At 38.7% G+C, this 23,741-nt stretch overlaps 1 protein-coding gene and 1 pseudogene across 3 annotated transcripts in view; both read right to left on the reverse strand.

Annotated features, from left to right (window-relative positions):
* The window catches only part of BTBD9 (BTB domain containing 9), a 427,542-nt gene that overhangs the window by 172,517 nt on the left and 231,284 nt on the right, over positions 1–23,741 (reverse strand). The window lies entirely within an intron of this gene.
* On the reverse strand, positions 22,788–22,942 carry LOC118001742 (annotated as a pseudogene).

Here is a 23,741-nt window from a genome sequence, read left to right on the forward strand (position 1 = left end):
GGAGCCTTTTGGAAGAATAAAAAAAAAAAAAAAAAAAAAGGCTTTCAGCTTTATGACCATTTGCTAGTAAAGGAAAGAATGATCCTCCTAATGATACATGTTCAGTCTCTTCTAGAATTCTCAATTTGTTGCTATTGCAATTTTGCTGCATTTGGGCCTTGGGTAGGGAAGGTGAGCACATATAGCGTGCTCTGAATGTCCTGAATGGGGAGGCCTGAAAATAGCTCCGTTTTCAGTAATAAGGCTGCAAGAGGAGTACAGGTTCAAAGGGCCGAGCTGTTTTCTTGAAGTGCAGTTACCCTATGAAACCCTCACCCACATATGTTTAAAATGTGAACGCCTTAGAACAAGAGTTAATGCAGATAAATGATTTCTGGCTTAATGAACCACAATGGTCAGAAACCTGCTGATCTTGCTTTCCCCTTCCAAAACTTGCTGCTCTCAGCTCTGGCCCCAAGGGTAACCAATAATTTACATTAAAATAAAAGAATGGAAAGATGAGTGAAATTTGGTTACTTTGACCATCTTTTTTCTTAAGCAACTACTAAAAGAATTAAGATTAGAAATGTACATAATACACTACATCGTGAAGGGGCAGCCTCTTGATACTTTGTAGTGACTTAGGTTTTCTTGAGAACAAGGGACTCAGTGCCTGATCTCTGATGATGACACTGCAGCATGGTCTGCCTCTGAAATGAACTGCTGCTTTTACTCCTGAGGGCAAGAGAGGCTCCTCAAAGGGTGTACTGGATCCTCTTTGAATTCTGTGAAGCTACTCAACATTTAGATCTGGTGTCATGTGCAGTGAGGGCTCAACAGAGACTTGGCAGAGGAATTTATTAGCTACAGAAGAGATGGTAGAGAAAAGGCCCAAGGGAGTACAATTCTTGGAAGCTTCTAGCAAGCTCAGACCACAAACGGTGCTTTCTTTCTCACTTAGCAGACAGGGGAGGATTGGTTTTAAAATGTGCTCCTAACTCTCGATATTCATAACAGTTATTATGTGTATCATCTTCAAAGAGTGTTGTACCAGAAATGGCAAAAAAACCCCAAAAAACAACCCAACAAAAAACAAGAAACCCTTCCTGGAAAATGCAATGTTTATTCCTTGTAGTCTTGGTAAATGTAGGTGACTGTACAACTTTTCAGAAGGGACATACCGGCTGTGTGTGCGGTGGTGGTGACATGATGGGGTGAGAGATGGGAGGAAAAGGTGTGCTGCCCCCTGTACACACTACAGAGGCTTTTTGTTCTTGGCTTTTAGACGCAGAGAGTAAAACAGAGGAGAGCCCACCGCTCCTCTTATTCCATACCGATGTCTTGCACCCTTTTCCTCATTATCACCCCACTAAGGATCCTTTTACGACATTTTCTTTCTAATTGCTCCAATGACATTTTAATACCACAGATACACTGTGTATCTGTTTATGACCTCTACGTATATCTGCACTTTATACAATAAAAAGAATAAGGTTTTTTGTTTGTTTGTTTTGCTCCCTAAGAACCAGTTTTTGTCCCCTTTCAGAATGCATGCTTTACACCACAGCTCCATAACGATTTTTTGATTCACGGACCCTTTTGAGAATCTGATGAAAGCTATAGACTCTTTTCTCACTGCCCTCTCCCCACCCCTAACACATCTATACAAAATTTTATATATAATCAGGGCACTTATTAGAACCTCTGGGCCCCTGGGGCGCCTGGATGGCTCAGTAGGTTAAGCATCTGACTTTTTTTTTTTTTTTTTAAGATTTTATTTATTTATTTGACAGAGAGAGAGACACAGCGATAGAGGGACCACAAGCAGGGGGAGTGGGAGAGGGAGAAGCAGGCTTCCCGCGGACCAGGGAGCCCGATGTGGGGCTCGATCCCAGACCCTGGGATCATGACCTGAGCTGAAGGCAGACACTTAACGACTGGGCCACCCAGGCGCCCCAAGCATCTGACTCTTGATTTTGGCTCATGTCGTGCTCTTGGGGTCGTGGGATCGAGCCCAATGTTGAGCTCTGCGCTCAGCGGGGAGTCTGCTTGAGATTCTCTCCCTCTCCCTCTGCGCCACCCCCCAACTTGCGCACGCGCTCTCTCAAATAAATAAATAAACCTTAAAAAAAAAAAGAAAAGACCCTCTGGGGCCTTTCCATGGGCCCTAGGCTAAGCATCTCTGCTCTGCATGCTCTCCTGGGGTCCCTCTACTACTTGAGTATCTGGAATCCCAATTCATACCTTGAGCACTGATCTCCATGTTTCACTCAGATGCTTAGGCTGATAGAAATATCTATTTAGATTAGATGTCCCATAGATACTTCAAACTCAATTGTTCAAACTGAGCTCACTGTCTTGCACTCAAACCTACTTCTGGATTCTAACTCAGTTCCTACCATCCTATCTCCCGGTTTCCCAGGTAGAAATTTGGATTAACTGATTCCTTTCTCCTCACTTCACAGCCATTCCATCAACACATCTTCTTGCGTTTCCTTCGTATTTCTCAAATTTGTCCCTCCCTTCACTGCTCTGCTAGTGCAGGCTTCTATCTCCCACCCAAGACTCTCATATGACGTCTTTGCTTCTACTCTTGCTCTTCGTCAGCCAATCCATTCTTCAAACTTCTGCCTAAGTAAGCTTCCGAAGATGCACAATCTGTCAGTTTCTACTTAAAATCCTTCAGTGACCAACTCTCTGGAGGAAAAAAATACCCAGACAAACCAATACACACATGGCCTTCCAGATGAAGTCCAGATGCCTAGCAGCGCCTCCAAATCACTTGCTCCAGTCTCATTTTCATGCCACTCCCACCCGGCACTTGGTGCTCGGCTGCTACCAACTGTGTCCTATTCCCTTGGCACATCACAGTGCTTCCCATTCCTGCTGTTTCCTCTGCCCGAAACGTCTTCAGTAGCTTTTTTTCCCTTCTGTGCCTTGTGAAGTAATTGCTCTAAAAATGTTTGTAAATGCTCACAGAAGAAGACAGGTAGGAAAGCGAGGAGGAATGTAACAAGTATCTTAGGCAAAAACTGGAGCTTTGGCCCTCGTGTCCGTCTGGTGCTGGACTACCCTGTCCTCTTGGATGTAGCTCTTTGGCTACCTGATCACACTGGGCCAATCAGTTTCTATTTCAAGGAATCTGGAATTAGGAATCAGGGTTCTAGCTGGTTGGCTGGTATTTCTTGCATCTGGAAGTAATATAGATCTGAGACGAAGGCCAACCACGGTTGGCCACATAGTCTCACTGAAGAAGAAGAACATCTGTGTGCCCGTGGAAGCAGTGGTGAGAAACAGGACACTGTACAACCCTGGAAGGCCAACAGAAGTAACACCAGCTCACCACCACTTTCTAGTCCCTATTCTGGTCTCCACTGAGGCCTGACTGCATTTCCTTCCTGGTTCCATCAGCTATCCCCATATCCTAACTGTAAATTCCCAGCTGGTTTCAGCCAGCCTTAGTAGATTTCTGTGCCTTGCGATACAAGGGACTTGATTACGTCAGCGTCATCCAGAACTGACACCCAGTATGGGATCCAGATCGCCTTCTTCGGTTTCACAGCCAGAGCTACTCACTCCTCCTGCCTCTTTGAATATAATGTATCACTTTCTGTGTAAATGGGAGGGCAATCATATTAAAAGTCATAAATGTACCTCATTTAAATAAACTATCCAAGCTTCGATGCTCCAAAAAACATAAAACAGAATTGAAAACAAATGAATCTTTGCTTTGGGCTTTAAGGCTTAGGAATTAAATCAGCTATTAATCAGACTTGGAAAAACACTGGCTTCTTTCCCATAGTCATTACTATAGAATTATTTTAAAGAATCAATAGAACTCACTAACCTACATGACTTTCTGATACTTTCACTCTCTAGTTTACTCCAAACCTTATTGCTAATTACTGTAGGTCTAAGAGAATACACACACAAGTGACAAAAGATATAAATTATTTACAGGGCTATTCATCTGCAATGGACATCCCATCAGATTCAACCTTGTTAAGTGTCATAGGACCAGTTATTTTTAAATCAGATTGTATTTTATAGGAAATAATAAAGATGCTATAGCAGCACAATAAATTCACACTAACAGCAGATCTGCATTTCATTGCAACAAATGTCTCTATTAAACAAGTACTGAAATTTGCCCTTAGCATGCCATAAAGTCGAGGGTTCCCCTCAAGAGGTTCTGCAGACTTGCAGGTGTCTGAGGCTAAGGGCCCAGTGTGGGACATTTTTAAAATGTATCCCCCCTCCTGCCCCACACCCCTACCTAGTTTCCATATGAGAAAGAAGACCCTCTTGGATCTGAAGGGACTTGCTCTAATCTAAAAGGACCTTGCTCCTGGCATTTAGTTTTCTCATCTGAAACATTTTTTCTTCTCTGCCGTGATCCATTTTGTCTCTGCAACAGAACGATGTTTATCATCCAGGACTTATCACATTGGTCTTGCTGACTGACTGAGTGGTCAGCAAAAAAACCAAGTTGATGAGTCTAGGATGTGAGTCCTTGGCAGCCCCCCACTGCTTTAATGGATCTCAGCAGTATTAGTTTACTGAAAGGCGATCCAGTCCGCCTGGGACAATTTACCATTCCGTATATTGTGCACAGATGAGACCTTTTATTTTGCTAGAGTTTAACTTTGGCTTTCTCTCCAGAAGACAGAGAAATTTAAACTCTCAAAGTGTTGCAATAATCAAGAAGCAATGAATAAAATCAGCCCAGTGTGACTGTGATGGATACAAAGGCCACTCAGGATTACCAGATGATCACTGGCCAGGGCGACTTGGGGGAGACTGTGGGCCCTCCTTCTCCGGATCTCATCCAGCACATGACAGACAGGTCTGTGCTGCCCAGGGGTGTTTGTGAGACACAGACCTGTGCAGAAGCATGGGGTGAATGAGACGGATGACTTCTCAAGGTCACTGCCATCGTCATGATTCATTAATGTCGGACAGGCTGCTGCTCTGAGCTGTGTGTTTTCTTAAAGCAATAGACTCTACTGTCCACCTTCTGTAAATAATAAATCTCTCAGCTTCCCAATCCTTCTGTAATCTGCACACCAGCACATTGAAAATAATGTCAACAAGGTTAGCCCACAGTGAATTGAGTAAGCATGACATGGTTGATGATCTTCTTTCATTTCTTCAAACTGTTGTATCAGTATCTAACCTGTGCTCACAATTGCGAAAATTAACAAAATTTTTAAATTATTGTACCTTTTATGGCCTCAATATCTATATCAAAGTTTTATAAAATCGACGGAGAGATCAGTATAATGGTTTTGGACAACTCAAATAAAACAAAAGAAGACAATTTTATCCACAGGCTGACACCTCAATGTAACAACAAATCACAACACCTCAATGTAAAACAAAGAGGTTCAATTAGATGTCCTCCCCCAAGAATCCCATGGGAAAATGCAGTACACACAATTTGCTATCTCCTGGGCCATCAGTCACACGTGTCAATAAGGAGACATGTGTCTCTGGGCCTTGAGTGACGAACCTCAACCATATCGTTGGCTCACGTATAACCCAAAATCTACAAAGTGATTAAAATTTAAATATCACCAAAATCCCTGGGAAATTGTGTCTTTGTAAAAACTGCCAGTTTATTCTCTTCTCACATGGAGTCACACTCATTATTAAAAGATGCTAAGCCTAATCACGGTATGATGAGGTACACTAATTTGTCACTTCCTCAGGGATTTCTACAGCGGTGAGCTGGAGTTTTAGTGAGTTGGTATGGACTGACATAACCCATTTTCTAAAAATCAAACACAGTGCTACAGGAGCTCGAAGAAAATCCTGCTCCATCAATCTACAGAACCTTCAAGAAAAAAAAAAAAAACACTTTAAAGTATGAAGCAGAACAGGATAAAACCCTTCTCATCCATATTTTCAGGAAAAACAAATTTATCATTTTCTGTGTTATTTTCCCTTTTTAGGGGATATATTCTAGGCACTCTCAGCATTGAGGCTATGGCCCATCCATGTGGCACTAGAAAGTCCTAGAAGGGCTGTTCAGACTCCCTGGCTTTTCTCCCTGTACCTCTACTCAGACCACATTAGCCTTTTTCCAGTCTTCCTTTCAACAGTTTCCCCAAAACTAACATGACTGCTACCACTTTCTACCTATGATACATCCAAATGCCTTCCCTTCTAGCCAAAAGCATCTCACACTTGCCATAAAACAAGCATAGCAGGGGCGCCTGGGTGGCTCAGTTGTTGAGCGTCTGCCTTCGGCTCAGGTCATGATCCCAGGGTCCTGGGATCGAGCCCCGCATCGGGCTCCCTGCTCAGCGGGAAGCCTGCTTCTCCCTCTCCCACTCCCCCTGCTTGTGTTCCCTCTCTCGCTGTGTCTCTCTCTGTCAAATTAATCAATCAATCAATCAATCCTAAAAAAAAACAAGCATAGCAAAGGTCTATCAAATTCTGTGAAAACTCTAAGCTGGACTTCCTTCTCCACCTGTTTCTTTTTCCATGCCTTTCTCTACCCACCGCCCCGCCCCCAGGTTTTTCTGTATGCCTTGCATGTGTCTGTGTGCACATTTCTTTATCTTTCATAGAGGGGTTAGAATCAGGTCCTTCTATGAGCTTTTTGCAGTGTAAGGGCTGCTTAGCTATCTGTGTGATGACCAGAACTAAGAACTTAGAAACCACCATTTGACAAAAACCATGGTGTTGCTCCTTGCTGGCCACCCTCCTTAGAGGGCTACATGGCCTTAAGGGATCAAGAGTAAAATGTGTCATTCTGTGGTTTCCTAAGATTCCTGGGACACCACTGAAAATAATCTAGAATTCAGAAAAATTCCTGATTAAGATTTGGACCTTGTTTAATAGGTTTTTAAGTTCAGTGAATATAAGAATCATGATTAAGTCATCTTTACATTTCCTACATTATTAGTACATCACTTAAATACCCAATTTGTTTTGAAGGAAACTTATTTTGATAGTTTCTTTTTTAATGAGATCATAAAATATGCACTTTAGGGAAGCATACTGCTATATTTAGTGTTGGGAGGTACATACAAACTTGTTTTTTAGTATATGTGCTGCCGAAGCGAGCACGATACAAACTTGTTAATATTGGTTAAACACTCAGATTTAAAAGTTAGTATCAAAAATCAAAACTGGAAAAGGAATATATAGATATCAAGGTCAACATTTAACTCTGCTTCAATGCCTAGCATCTTTCTGAAATATAAACTTTTAAAATATGAACACTCTACATAATGGCCAGAAGACATAGCATAGAGATTATAGTCTATAAACTTCAGAGCTAAATTTATTGAAATGTCTGTATTATTACAAATACCATTATTTGAAAATCTTAATTATTTTAACTTATTGTATCCTAATAAAAGAACTGTCTTCCTGAGACTTCTCATTTTCAGCATAATCACCAGAATGAACAAACTAATTAATTAAATGTTTCAATTTAGAACAAATTATGTGAAAAAAATGTATGCATGCATGCATACCACCCCTCCCAATACACACACACACACATACACACATACACATGAGACCTACAGAGAGAACTAACCCTGCATAGAAATCAGCATGAAATCAATACCTTTTATGTGGCCTTGAAAGCACTGATGGACCTATGGATACACCCACTGTGTCTTAGAAAAGTATCACCGGCTTTTTTCCTGGCTCTAGTAACAAGGAAAGGGATTCAGAGTCAGCAGCGACATTTTAGTGATCTTTAGAACACAATGTCCAAAAAACACAAGGCAGTGTCCAGCAGCAGCTGAGATGCGATAGCCATCACTCTGGAGACGTGAGGCGGGAAAAAGAGGCTTACAGTTGTCTTTCATATGTTCTTGCTTTTAAGGCAGGACTACAGACTGAATCACTCCCAATATTCCTTCCATCTATGGAATTCTAAGTCCCTTGATAAAACCAACATTGAAGGAGAAGTCAGGAGGCCAGATGTGCAGGGACTACGTAAGTACAGGGAAAGTTAGGAGAAGAAATGCTGTTAAATTGTCCACACGAGCTCTGTCTCTGAGTGCAAAGTGACTGACAATCAATATAATAATGAAACATAAATTTGGTTAAAATCACATTCAACAGGAACTGTGGAAAGTTTTATTTGGACAACTGAATTGCATGGATCCTGCTTTTTATTAGCATCAGATATTTACTGGGTGATCCTAAGATGCCCACTACTGGGCTAGCAGCTAGCATTAAGGAGCTTTAGTGTAAGATAGAAAGTCTGTGCTCTGAAAGTGCTTACACCCTTCAACGCAAGTTCAAGCAGTACCAGATGCGAATCACTGCATCCAGTAACTACAGAGGATGGGAAGTTGGCAAGCATCTCAAGTCAGAGAGCTGAGGCTGGGAACAATGTCTTCCAGATTGTTGGCTAGCACTGCTAACCATAGCATGAAGGGTTACCAGATATTTGAACTCTGGCAACAATATTAGACCTTTTCTTGCTCAGAGGAGTTTAACCATTTGAATTATGGAACAACCTTCTTCAAGGAAGACAAGGTCTGTGGGAAAGGGCAAGCTGGAAAATTCAGCCATGCTTGAGTGGCTAGGGATGGAGAGACACACATACACACACACACACTGTATACCGAACAATTCTAGGTGTTTTGAACATCCGTTTATTACTAAACTAAAAATGGAAATCTGGACTTAGGGAAAACTTATCTAAAGCAATTAACCTTGAGCCAACCAAAAAAAACTATGTAGGGGTAACAACAAAAAAATAAATCCATGTCTGCAATCTCATATGTCTCATTCAATACAACCAGAAAGCATACCCAAGATTTGGGGGCAAAAAGCAAACTCCAAATTATCCCTTGCTGCTTAAGGAGCAGGGGAAGCCACAAAGGAAAAGTTGCTTTAAAAAAAAAAAAAGTAAGATGTTATACAAAGTGAAGAAAATTTAAGGAAAGCAATGCATGTGAAAAAAGGGACCAGGGTACCTGGGTGACTCAGTTGGTTAAGTATCTGACTCTTGATTTTGGCTAAGGGTCATGAGATCCAGCCCTGTGCCGGGCTCAGCCCTGGGTATGGAGCCTGCTTGGGATTCTCTATCCCTCTCCCTCTCCCTCTGCCCCTACTCCTCCCTGCTCACACTCTCTATTCTCTCTCTCTCTCTAAAAAAAAAGGGACCAATTCAAGCAGGAAGACTGTAAGAGTTGAGGCACATACCGTTTAGCTCAGGGCTAACTAAATAACCCTGAAGCATATTCCAAGGATGAAGAAATTTTTTGGTAATATTTGTTAGTGTGCTAGGAAACAAGGAACTGAGGAGAAACAGGAATGAAATTAAGGGGAAGAAAATTTATCCTCAATGCCAGAACTTTCCCACAATCTATATATAATATAAATACCATATATGGAGGTTAATGTATAAAATACACACATCTCAAATCATGCAGGTGTGCATGCAGATAGACATTTAAGTTAAACAGAATGAAGGCTGTAACAAAATTATTCTAAACCCAGAAACAAGAGCTGTGTTAACTCTCTCATAAAAGGGAAATCATTATGTAAATCATTAACCACTAAGAAACCTTCTAACACTCTGCAATGTACATCAAATTTTATTGCAATTGTGTACAAAGAAAATTGGAGACAAGCTGATGTATTCTAATATCATTCATTTTACTTAGCCTATGCAGTCTGGGTACTCAATAGCTCTGTATGCTTATTACCTTATATCTGTCCTTCTTGGAGTGGTTATAATCATAAAAAGCTATCCAGCACCTTGAATGGACTGGATAATTAGAATTACAATGACTGCCATCTGAATATACTGTGTGTCATAATTTCCTTTAAGTGCATTATCCTACTCATGACACCTACCCTCCCAGCCTGCCTTGTACTAGGGCTGCTTTCCAAGGCACAGAGATAAGTTTCCTGAGCAAAGTCGGGCTTATCTAAACTACTTTCTTGAGTTGATGGATGAGGTCTCTAATATTTCATCAGGTTCACTTACTTGAACCTACTATGTATTTCTTTATAACCATCTTGTTTGGTTCAGAAAGTACATAAATTTTTGGTTGAACTTGTTCTAAGTTTTGATAGTAGAGAAATGAAAAGTAAACACTTTACATAATGATTTCTTACTTCTTTGTAGAAGATGCATTTTAGTACATAACTATATGCTGCTGCCTAATATATTCTTCTCAGAAGAAACCATGTCAGGCACAGCACGGAAGCTACTTTGGGGCTAGGACTAGTATTTCCATTGGAAACAATTACTCATAACAGAATGAAATCATCTTCTCTATTTAGGGGTTAAGGGACAGACAGACATCATTTATTATGGCACCTTTTAAGAATATCAGAAACCATAAGAGTATATGACTGCTACAGCTGAGGCCAAAGCAATCCTACCATCTAAAGATGAGGAACAAGATTTACCCTCTACTTTGGATTTTTGTTTCTCAGTTTACTGTGTATTTCATTTTTGGATTCATAAAGACTGAGAACACACACATGTACACACACACACACACACACTTCTTTTGGATTTACCTCTCACTTTAAGAATTCTGGACTCTCCTGGGAATTTCCAGTTACAATCTTTGAGAATGCTAATTGTTAAGATGTTCCTTTCTTTTTTTTTAATAGTTATGCTTACCTAAAACATTAATTTTCTACATATTATTTTTTTCATTGATAGAATTAGTAACTTTTATAATCTGTGAAATGTTACATAATCAATAGGGAGGTTTAAGGAAGAAACATAGGAAGTTCTTCCTAAGAAAGAAATCTTTAGATTCCTTCTTGAAAAGAACTTTTAAAAGATATAAGCAAGGCTTCCATTTCCAGCAACAGAGCTGACTAAATGTGCAGAGAAACCCATCCTCAAGAAGAATATCTAAGGGAGTGCCTGGGTGGCTCAGTCGTTAAGCGTCTGCTTTCGGCTCAGGTCATGATCCCAGGGTCCTGAGATTGAGCCCCGCATCGGGCTCCCTGCTCCGCAGGAAAGCCTGCTTCTCCCTCTCCCACTCCCCCTGCTTGTGTTCCCTCTCTCACTGTGTCTCTGTCAAATAACTAAATAAATAAAATCTTAAAAAAAAAAAGAAGAATATCTAAAAATAATGGCTAAAACATATTTTTAAAACTGTTTTAAATGTATGGTAAAGTTGGCAGTAAAGTACAGGAAATAACTGGAGGCAAGAATCTTTAAAAAAGGACCTTTGACAGGAATGAGCAAGTCTTAGAGCTGGTGTTTGCCCTGTAGTAGGGTGGCCATATAATTTATTGTGCAAACCAGGACATTTTTGAGTATGAGTAATTAAGTTGTAGTAAACTCATACTTTTCCAGGCATACAGAGATATATGGCCACCCTACCTTGAAGTTTTTTTGCTAATCTTTGGTAGCAGTTTGGATTTTAACAGGCCACATGTGTGCAGGGGGAAGGTGACAAAGCCTGGGGTCTGAACAGGGTGAGATGTCCAAAGACCGCCGAAAAAAGCCCTGACTCACAAAGGATGACACTTTTAGTGGTTTTATCTTAAAAAAAGAAAAGAAGAGAAAAGGAAGAATAAAAGAAAGAAATCTGTCTTGCAAAAGAAGACAGCCATGTTTAACTGGAACTTGACTCTTTTTCATATATATGAAAAGAAAAAAACAAACAAACAAACAAAAAAACCAAACCAAAAGAATTCCCTTGAAAATTCCTAAGCACAAATTCACTCTCATTCAGGTTTCAGGCCAGAATCTATACTCAGGCCTTCACTCTCTAGCATAAAGAACCTGAAATTAAAAATTAAGTTTTAACCAAATAATCTTTGATTGTTAGTCTGCCCTTAGGTGCCAGAGAGAAGCCAACCAAGTCATCCATGGAGGAGCATATTTACACGCAGGTCTCAAATAATTCCCATATAAAAATTCCAAGGAATATGAACAAACAATAAAACAATCACTAAAAACATGTGGAAAGAAGCCTCAATGAGTAAGAGTCAACAGAAATAACAAACACCATAATCAGACTGGCATAAACTATAGATACTAGAATTATCAGCTACAGAATATAAATGAACATGCTCAATATATTTAAAGGGGTGACAGAGTATGATAATGCAACACAAGACTATCAAAGTTGACAAAGCATATTTAAGGAAAATCACTCAGTACTTAGAGAAATTTTAAAATATGTAATTTAAGTTGATATCTAATGAATAAGTTAACCAGAAAATCAAAGACGGTTGGAGAAAATAAAATATAAGGTAGAGCTAAAGGGATTACACAGAATGCTGTATAGCGACAAAAAGAAATAGAAAAATATAAAAGGAAAGATTAAGAAATATGAAGGACAGAGTTAGGAAGCCTAATATACATCTAGTCTAATCAACATTCTAGGAAGAATATAAAGAATGAGAGAGAGATAATATTCAATGAGGTATTAGATGAGCATTTTGTACTGAAAAATATTAATACTCAGATAAAGAAATCCCAAAGAACCCCAAGCTGGATAAAGAGAAATCCATACCTAAACACTAGTGAAACTGAAGAACATTAAAACTAAAATGTAGATCTGAAAAGCAGCCAGAAAAAAAATGAGAGATAGAGATTATGTGCATAGGCTTATTAGACCATGAGACTAACATCTGACTTCTGCACAGCAACAATGGAAGAGAGTGTAATAATATCAAAGCATTATGGAGAAAGTAAGCATTGACCAAAAGTTCAATCCTGAAATCCCTTAAACCTTCAATAAAAAGATTTTTTAAGAAGTCAAAGCCAAAGGACAGGAAGAAAAGGAGAAAAGATAATAACAAAATTGTGGAGGCTTAGCAGGCCAGTTCTCAGTTGATTCCTGGTTAGTAGTGGGGGAAGATAACTATCAGTCTATGTTATATTACAGAATCCTGAAAAGTCTCAGAAACCTGCAGTCCTTGATATTTCTGGAACTAGGGGTAAAGGACGGGTGAAAATGGGGTGAAAGCTATTAACTATTAAACAGGTAAGTGTCTAGACCCCTCACCATTCCACGTCAATTGGTAAGCCCTTCTCCTAGCAAAAAAATCGGTGGTTTATCTTTCAGAGGATAAAATCATCTTTGGACTAGAGGTTGGCCTATGAAGTTGAACACCTGGGCATTTTACTGAAAGTAGGTGATTAAGTGACCATACTTATTGACTGAGTTATGCTGAAATACCCAACCTTCTTTCCCTACTCGGCAACTAGAACAATGTCAGCTAGGCCTTCACTCTCTAGGCAGATGTTTCTTCTCTGAGGAATCTGACTAGCATACGGGGGAAAGTCCTAAAATACTGGCACCTGGGATTCCATAACAAATGGCTTACCAATGGTTCTCAAAATTGGCTGCTTACTGGCATCATCTTGGAAGCTTTGAAAAAATAGTGGTACCTGGCTGGGTTCCACTCCCAAGAGTGTCTGACTTAACTAGTCTTGGGAGAGGGAGGAGATGGGGAGATGGCTCAGAGTAGAGATTTAAAAAAACGTATGAGAAAACCCTCTAAAACAGAAGAGAGAGGCAAATACAAACAGGGGGGAAAAAACAATTTGGAGGAAATGGAAACTCTAAAAAAAACCTTAAGATAATTATTTAAGAACAAAACTGAGCTCTTGAAAATTAAGAACAGGATAGCAGAAATTTAAAAAATCAAAATAAAAGTCAGAAAATATGTGGAAATATCTCAGAATATATAGCTGAAAGACAAAACCAAAAACAAACTAAAAAAGGGAGAGAAAAAGGTAAGAAAATTGGAAGACCACTCCAGGAAGGCCAATTCAAATAACAGAAGTTTCAGAAAGAGACATCAAAAAAATGGACAGGAGAAAATCAAGTATGTAGGATTTCATATTTAAAGGGCTAAGAACAATGATCAAAATGAGCTAGCCTAAGCACATCCCTGAAACTTTGGAACATTGGAGATAGAGAAAGGCTTAGAAACTTCCAGAGAGAGAAAAACAAACAAAAAACCAGATCTCATACAGGTAGCAGGAGCATCAGGTATCAGAACAGCTTCAAATTTCTCAAGAACACTGAAGCCAGAAAGCAATAGGAAAATGCCTTTAAATCTCTGAAGGAAAGAGGCATGCCTGGGTGGCTCAGTCAGTTAAGCATCTGCCTTCAGCTCAGGTCATGATCCCAGGGTCCTGGGATTGAGCCCTGCATCAGGCTCTCTGCTTAGCAGGGAGCCTGCTTCTCTCTCTCCTTCTGTTGCTCCCTCTGCTTGTGGGTTCTCTCTCTCTCTGTCAAATAAATAAATAAAAAATCTTTAAAAAAAATTTTTCTGAAGGAAAATAATTTCCAACCAAGAATTCTATATGTAGCCACATTATCAAGCAAGTGTGAGGGTAGAACAGACATGCAAGGTCTCAGAAAGTTTGCTTCCCATCCATCTTTTTCAGAAAACTACTGAAAGGTATCCTCTACCAAAATAAGTGTTTCTCCCAGATTATGGAATACAGAGAACAGAAGATCCATCAAAGAAGAGAATCAAGGGGAATCTCCAGGATGAAGGGGAAGGGAGATGACCACTGTGCCCTAATCACAGAGGGCAACCAATCTGAGTGATGGGAGCAGTGTAACTCAAAAGGCAGGAACACTGCAGGCTCTCATTACCACACCCGTGTCCACTGGGTACTTTGCAATCTGACACAACTTCTGGAGTATGTGTCCACTGGGTACTTTGCAATCTGACACAACTTCTGGAGTACTAAAGCAAGGGAGTGAACAAGAAATGGAAGACAGGAAATCAAAGAAATAGAGAATCCAACTCAAGAGAAAGGCAGAGAGAATTCCAAGGATAACTGCAAGGGGAGAGCCCTGGAATAATAGCTGTGTATAAGGCTGAGAGAGCAATCAGAGGAGACTACAGGTCTCCAGGAAGGATGTCTATAAGGGACAAAAATGGAATTGATAGGGTGCTCAAAGAAAATTTTATCTAGAGGCTATTAGGTCATGTGAAAGAAATCATCAGTAGCTACTAAAAACTAACCTTAGGAAAAAAAAATAAGGGAAACAACCATATTATATATGCTCTAGTGTGAATAATATTTGCATGACAACAGTAAAATATGCTTTAACTACAAACTGTAATACAACTACATTGGGAGGATGGGGGGAGAAAGCATAGGAGATGGCAGTAGAAGGGAGCCAAACTTTCATCTATAATCATAATAGGAAGTTAGTCGAAAATGACTACAACTGATTAATCAAAAGAATTATGCATCACATAAAAAATCACAGGTATGTGTAAATGCCTCAGGGAAAAGCTGGAGTCATTACTTTTAGAGATGGAGTCTGTACTGAATAAGCATGGGTGAGTGTGGGAACAGCTGCATGTGTTATATATGCTTTTTAGTACTATTTGACTTTTTAATCCACATACATGCATTACTTTGATAAAAATAAAAAGAAAACAATTGTATAAATATACCAAATTAAAATATTTTCAAGAATAAGGGTGAAATAAAGGTAGAATTTTTCAGAACTTCAAAATGAAGAATTTTCAGACAAAGGAAAAATGACAAGAATTAATTACAAACAGGTTCTTACTTAAATTTTTAATGACATATTTCAAAAAGAAGGAAAATGATCCCAGAAGGAAGATTTGAGATGCAAGAAAGAATAGTGAGTTAAGAATATGAAATATTTGTGGATAATGCTAAACACATATAGACTAGGTAAAACAATAATAATATGTCACATTTGTGGGGTTAAAAAAATCAAGGTATACACAAAATTCTGGGGAAAAACGTGGTCAGATAAGGGATGATGGGAGATAAATGTCTTCTAAGGTCCTTATAGAATCTAAATAGAGGTACAAACATAGATTTATTTTCTAAAATCTAGTATAACCACTAAAATGGAAACAGAATATGTAACTTCCAAACTAGTAGAAGCAGGAAAAAACCAAAATGAAGAAAAAATAACAGTAACAAAAAATCAACATAAAAGGCAAGAAAGGATAAAAGAAGACTTTTTAAAAAAGATTATGTATTTGAGAGAGGGATAGAGCACGTGCAGGGGGTGGGAGAGAGAGAGAATCTCCAGCAGACTCCCTGCTGAGCATGGAGCCTGATGTGGGGCTTCATCGCATGACCCTGAGACCATGACCTGAGCCAAAATCAAGAGTCCAGGGCGCCTGGGTGGCTCAGTTGGTTAAGCAACTGCCTTCAGCTCAGGTCATGATCCTGGAGTCCCTGGATCGAGTCCCATATCGGGCTCCCTGCTCGGCAGGGAGTCTGCTTCTCCCTCTGACCCTCCCCCCTCTCATGTGCTCTCTCTCTCTCTTTCTCTCTCTCTCAAATAAATAAATAAAATCTTTAAAAAAAAAAAATCAAGAGTCCAACGCTTAACCAACTGAGCCACCCAGGCACCACGGATAAAAGAAGAAATTTATTTTTCTTGTAAAATTAGAAATTAAAGAAAAATTGGGATAAATAGAAAGCAAAATATGATATAGTAGAAACAGACTGAAAATACAGTTGATCCTTAAATAATGTGGAGATTAGGGGCACTAACCCCTCACCTTCATGCATTCGAAAATCCGCATATAACTTTTGATTCCCTAAAAACTTAATTACTAATAGCCTACTATTGACCAGAAGCCTTACAGATAACAGTCAGTTAACACATATTTTGTGTGTTCTATGTATTATATACTGTATTCTTACAATAAATTAAGCTAGAGAAAAGAAAATGTTATTAAGAAAATCATAAAGAAGAGGAAATACATTGAGAGTACTATACTGTATTTATAAAAAAAAAATCCATGTATAAGTTCCAAAAAATACACGTGTAGTTCAAACCCATGTTGTTCAAGGGTAGACTGTATTAGGAATCATAATCACATGGACTAAATTCTGTAGTATGAAAGATAAGACAGCCAAACTCAAGAAAAAAATTCCAATGATTTACAAGAAATACAAAACATCAGGACAAAGGAAGCCTGAAATTAAAGGTATGGAAAAAGATATATCAGGTATATATGCAAAAGTTAAAATAGTATCAGACAAAGGAAACATTTAAGTGAAAAACATTACTAAAGAGAATAATTACACCCTGATAAATGTTTCATTTCACCAGAAATATGTAACAATTCTAAATGTGTATGCATCTAGTAACTTAGCTTTAAAATACATGAAGCAAAAAGTGACAAACTTACAAGAAACTTCCATTATTATTGGAAGATTTTAACATGTTTCTTTCAGCATTTGATAGATTGATCAGATAAAAAGTCAGAAAAGATACAGACGATTTCAGCAATACAATTAAAATAACCTGGACATAAAGACAGTAGTATTCCCAATAACTGGAACATGCATGTTCTTCTCAGCACACAAAAGACATTTATGTAAATAAATGAAAAATAAAAGAGATTAAAAAATAAAAGAAAAAAAGACTACATTTGTTTACAAATTTTAAAGGCTCATGATCACATAGATCATATTCTCTGACAAGTCAGTTAAATGAAAAATTCACACACAAACACACACCTTAAAAATAACTTTAAAGAAACCATATGTCTATAAGCTCAATATATTTTTGAATAACGCATGGGTCACAGAAGAAATCAGTAATGGAAATGAGAACATACTTAGATATGAACAATAGTGAAAACACCACTTACGAAAACTCGTGGGGTGATGTCACTGAAAATGGTGGTGTAAGAAAACTCCAGGCCTCCAGTGCTTTACAAGATCAACTCATGAGCTGGCAGAAACTGCCAGAAGCAACCTTTGCAGGACTCTGGAATCTAGTCAAGAACTCAGAACAACCAGAGGAAGGCTAGGTGAAGAAGAGCAGCTGCTTGCAGGAAGAGAGTGCTGTGACATTGAACCCGCCCACTTGCTGTCCCTTGCACCTCACACCTTGTGGCAGTGATCGTGAAGAGAGCAGCCCGCACTCCTGGTGCAGGTCTCCAGTGCCAGGGGGAGCAATAGGGACCTTATTTCCAAAGAATTGTGGTGGTGGGTTTCAATCTCTTTGGTGGTGTCCTTAAGGACTGGTGCAGGTTACCTTTCTTTTGTCCAACGGGTAACATTCCCAGGGCTCAGCTGGCTTCCTGAGTGGCTGTTTACCAAAACAGTTACTGGCTGAGCAGCCTGGGGCAAGGGACAACAGTTGGGACAAATGATAGACTGAGAAGCCTGAGAAAGAAGCGTTGGAAAAGGAGACACGTGGGGGATTTAAAAGCTCCTGCATGTACAGGGGAACAGAGAAGTCCACAGGCATTCAAGGGCCGGGTGCAAGCTCAGAAAGGCCTGCGAAGCCCTTAAGCTTTCACCCCTGGCAGGCCGCAGACTCTGTGCAAGCAGGAAGTCAAGGCTAAGGCAGAGTTGTAGACAGCTTGGTTAAGTGTTGAAGCAGTTCCTCAGCACAGAACCAATCTGGGAGAGGTTTCTTCCTCTTTTTTAGACTCCAAGTATTTAAGGAGACTGTCAAGACACTAGATGACCATTAAGCAAATAGAACACAGACTTTGATGGTGCATATAGCAAAAAATACAATTTTTTTAAAAGTAATTTAAAAAAGTCATTGACCAGCAAATAACAGCAACCGATAACAAGCAGCAACAACAGACCCTGGGAAGGGGGGAGAATAAGGTTTTCAGAGTTGTTACATTATTGTAATATTCAGAATGTTCAATTTTCAGGAAAAAAATTACAAGACATGCCAAAAAATGGGAAAGTATGGCCCATTCACAGGAAAGAAAGAAATTAATAGGAACTGTCCAAGAAGAAGCCACAAAGAAGGTACTAGACTTACTAGACAAAAACTTTAAAAACTTGTAGGATATAGATAATGTAGACCATGGTGGGAAATCTATAGTTTAAAATACTTATGTTAAAAAATAAGAAAGACTGAAAATTGGGGTGCCTGGGTGACTCAGTCGGTTAAATTTCCAACTCTTGATTTAGGCTCAGGTCATGATCGCAGGGTTGTGAAACTGATCCCCGTGTCAGGCGCCATGCTGGGCATGGAGCATGCTTAAGATTCTGTCTCCCTCTGCCCCTCCCTGTTGGTGCATGCTCTCTCTCTCTCTCTGTCTCAAAAAAAAGAATGAAAATTACTGAATTAGATATTCAATCAATTTGTTATTATTGTTAAAGTTGTTAGAAAAGCAAAAGCAATAGAAAAAAGAAAGAAGAAGTAAGGATAAGAACAGAAAACACTGAAACAGAAAACAATGATATAATATAGAGAATCAGAAACACCACAAAGTTGGTTCTTCAAAAATGTTAATTGATAAAACTGTAACAAGATGGACCAGGAATAACAGTAAAAAGGGATGAGTAAATAATACTAGCCATGAGAAAAAGAACATAATTACAAAAAATACAGAGATTAAAAATATTAAGAAATTATGAATAACTTTGAGTCAATCAATTTGAAAACCTAGTTGAAATGGATACATTTCTAGAAAAATATGAATTACTAACACTTAATAAGAAATAAAAGAGTGGCTCCATAAACATTAAGATAATTCATTAATAGCCAATAATCTTCCCACAAGGACCTGAAGGTTTAACAGGAAAGTTCTGCCAGACATTCAAGAAACAGACAAATTTAGGGGCGCCTGGGTGGCTCAGATGGTTAAGCTTCTGCCTTCAGTTCAGGTCGTGATCCCAGGATCAAGCCCCATGTCAGGCTCCCAGCTCAGCAGGGAGTCTGCTTCTCCCTCTGCCTCTGCCTCTCTCCCCTGTTCATGCTCTCTGTCTGTCACTCTCAAATGAATAAATAAAATCTTAAAAAAAAAGAAAAGAAAAAGAAATAGACAAATTTAATATAAAAAAAATTTTAGGGGGGGAAAAAAAGCAAAACTCCATAACACATTTTATGAGACTGATAAAACTTGATAACAAAATCAGACAAGAGAAGCACAAGAAAATTCTAGTTGACCTCACTTGTGAATGCAAATGCAAAACTAAATAATATCTGGCAAAACAAATCCAATGACGTATGAAAAGGTAATTCATCATGACCAAATTAGGTTTATTCCAGGAATTCCGGGTATGTCTAATGTTAGAAAATCTTACAATATAATTCACTTCATTAACGTTAAGTGAGAAAAACCATATGGTCATCTCAATATTTTCAGAGAAAGCATTTAATAAAATTCAACCACTATTCAAAAAAATTTAGGGGCGCCTGGGTGGCTCAGTTGGTTAAGTGACTGCCTTCGGCTCAGGTCGTAACCCTGGAGTCCCTGGATCGAGTCCCGCATCGGGCTCCCTGCTCAGCAGGGAGCCTGCTTCTTCCTCTAACCCTCCCCTCGTCATGTACTCTCTCTCTCTGATTCTTGCTCTCTCAAATAAATAAATCTTTAAAAAAAAAAATTTAGAACTCTTAACAAACCAGAAATACATAGCAATTTCCTTAACCTGATAAAGGGTACATATCAGGAGCACCTGGGTGGCTCAGTTGTTAAGTGTCTGCCTTCGGCTCAGGTCGTGATCTCAGGGTCCTGGGATCGAGCCCCATGTTGGGCTCCCTGTTCCACGGGAAGCCTGCTTCTCCCTCTCCCACTCCCCCTGCTTGTGTTCCCTCTCTTGCTGTGCCTTTCTCTGTCAAATAAATAAATAAAATCTTTAAAAAAAAAAAGGGTACATATCAAAACCCTGTTAGCAAATGTGCTTTTTAATGGTAAAATACATTTTCTTTAAAATTTAAAAACAAACAAAAAATAAAATTTAAAAACAAATATGAGAAAGACGACCACCACTGCACTTTCTGTTCAATATCATTCTGATTGCCTATAATCAGAGTAAAAGAAGGAAAGGGAAAATAAAAACAAAAACCAAATGACATTTTTATCCTGTAAAAAACCCCCGAAGAATCTATAAATAATTATGATAAATAAGGGTTTAGCAAGGTTGCCAGATCCAAGCTCAAAATCCAAAGTCAGCTGCATTTCTACACATTTTGTAATAAATGGGCAGACTATATTAAATAAAAGATCCTATATATATTAGCAACAAAAATATGTTACAACTAGGAATAAACAAACAAAAGAGAAGCAAGATGTAGAGAAAATTATAAAATTTTATTGAACGACAGTAAAGAAGACCAAAATAAATGGAGACACACATCACATTCACGGATAGGAAGACCCAACATTGTAAAGATGCCAAAAGTACTGGTAATGTTTGATTTCTTAAACTTAGTGATGAGTAATGGGTCTTCACTTTATTAAAACTCACTATTTAAGCTGTACCTAAACATTATATGCCTTCTTTTGTATGTATGGTCTATTTCACAAAAATTTAAGGTCCAAGTAATAATGTTTTAGGAAAATTTTAAAGGTATAGGCTTAGTTTAAAGAAGTTAAACAAATTCCTTGAAAAATCAGTAAGTATATCAAATGTTCTAAGATTTTATTTACTTATCTGAGAGAGACAGAGACAGAGATAGTGACAGAGAGCATGAGTGGGGAGGAGAGGGAGAAGCAGGCTCCCTACTGAGCAAAGGCTCGATCCCAGGACTCTGGGATCATGACCTGAGCCAAAGGCAGACGCTTAACCTACTGAGCCACCCAGATACCCCGTGTCTCAAATGTTTAGCCAAGAAAAAAAAATTCACACACAAACATATATATGCACACACAACACTCAATGATAGAAGGACTGGAATAAAATCAGAAGGTCCGAGGGAGACAATGACTAAGATGTTGGTCTCTAACTTTGGAAAGCCTGGGTTGATAACTGAGAAGAGGGCATGGACTTTGGGTGGGATTTGTCCAAATCCCAGGTGACTGAGGGGGCTGTAGCAGAGACAGTGCCTTTTGTATTCGACAACTGGTGAGCTGCATGGGAACAGGGCACTGTTCCTCTGTCATACAATAGCCCCCTTTGGCAGGCTGACATTACAGGGCTCAGGGCGGAAACCTTAAATCTAATTTTCATGGCAGCATGTTTAAGGTGCAGTGACTCTGACTCAGTTGCACTGTAGTACAAAATTAGAGTGTATTCTACCCTTAAATCTCACTTAAAAAGTTTCCTTTTTCTTTTAAGCTTGCAACTGATTCTTTCTGTAAAGGGCCTTGTGATACTGTGAATTAGGTTGTATAAAAATAAAGCACACTGCATTATATAAAGTTTTACTGCCTCTCTGCTGTAACATCAAATGTGCTTGATTCTCCAGGCCTAATTTGTATATCTTTAGACTCACTGAGTAGTTTTCACCTTATGAAGAATTCAATAAAATGGTATTAAAAGAGACAAAGATTGCTGTCAGATATAAATTCCTTTTTATCTTTCCTTTGAGCCTAGGCCTTTGGAAAATGGTTCTTTTGGATTTGCAAAATGCATCCCACCAGCAAAGATCTGCTTAGTTCATACAGAAGTTACATCAGTTAGCATTTACAAACTAGAATAATCCATCTCTAAAAGATACATTTTAGAAGGTCTTCCCAACTAGTGTTTTCCAATAGTCTTATAATTGATAAGGAAAATCACAGTGTTTTCAGGCCCCAGGAGACTGGAAAACAGTTTGGCTGGGGTGTATCTGATAACTCCTAAATGACTTCAAATGTCACAGGAAGACAATGCTTGAATATGGTGGCCATTTCAATAGAAAGAAAGAAAAAAAAAAAAGGATAAAAGACCTCCAGGCTTCATGGGGCATTTTCTCTCATCTTGCTTGGAATATACTGACAAAAATACACTTGCTCCATATCAAACCTAAATGTTCAGGATTTAAAAAGTAAAAAGTTTTGACCTCAGTTATCTACTATTTGGCTTCAACCTTAGCCTTTGGAAGGGTGTTAAAAGCCCATAGTCTGCTTCAGTATCATTTCTGGCATCTGAATGTATTCATGATCAATTATCATGTGATATATAGGTTCCTATAAAATCTAATTAACATAACAACCCAAGGAATATGAACAAGGTGTGCCATTTGGACTTATAGTTAGTATTTATTCATTCACTTTCAATTAGCAATAATCGCGCCTCGGATAAACCTCATTGGCTACGATACTGCCACTGCGCAAAGCTATTCATTCACTTTCAAATACAGTTAAGCATGCTAGATGCAACCTGGTGTGAAAAGCTCTTCCTGTAGTTTTGATATTGAAATCTTAATCAGCTGAAGTTTGAATCTGTGTTCATTATTGTGGGACTCAATTGCTATAGTAATTCTTGTGTGAAAATTACAAAATTATTAATATGTATAAAATTGTTAAAAATCAGAATGGTCACATAAGTAGGGAGGTAGATTAATATTGCAAATATTAAGAAACAGATTTGGTAGTTATCTTTGGGAAGAACATTATATACTTTTTGAATCAAAATATTCCTATAAAATTAAAAAAAATACAAGGCCAACTATTAGAGATTAAGTAATATCATAATTCTAATCTTTTATAATATTATTTGGTAAACTATTATTCATAACTACAAGCAAAAAACCTCTAACTATTTAAATGTATTTTGTTCTACTTAGGATATGAGTTTCAGTAAACAATTAGGGGCGCCTGGGTGCTCAGTCGGTTAAGCATCGGACTCTTGATTTTGGCTCAGGTCATGATCTCAGGGTGGTGAAACTGAGCCCCACATCAGGCTCCACAGGGAGCCTGCTGGAGATACTCTCTTTCCCTCTCCCTCTGCCCCTCCCTCCCTTTGTCCCCTCCACCCCACACCTTGCGTTCTCTCTAAAGAAGAAAGGAAAGGAAAGGAAAGGAAAGAAAAAAAGAAAGAAAGGAAGGAAGAAAGGAACAAAGAAAGAACAAAGAAAGAAAGAAAGAAAGAAAGAAAGAAAGAAAGAAAGAAAGAAAGAAAGAAAGAAAGAAAGAAA

Source organism: Mirounga leonina, unplaced genomic scaffold (assembly GCF_011800145.1).
Source record: "Mirounga leonina isolate KUSES-001 unplaced genomic scaffold, KU_Mleo_1.0 Mir_53, whole genome shotgun sequence".
Taxonomy (NCBI): Eukaryota; Metazoa; Chordata; class Mammalia; order Carnivora; family Phocidae; genus Mirounga; species Mirounga leonina.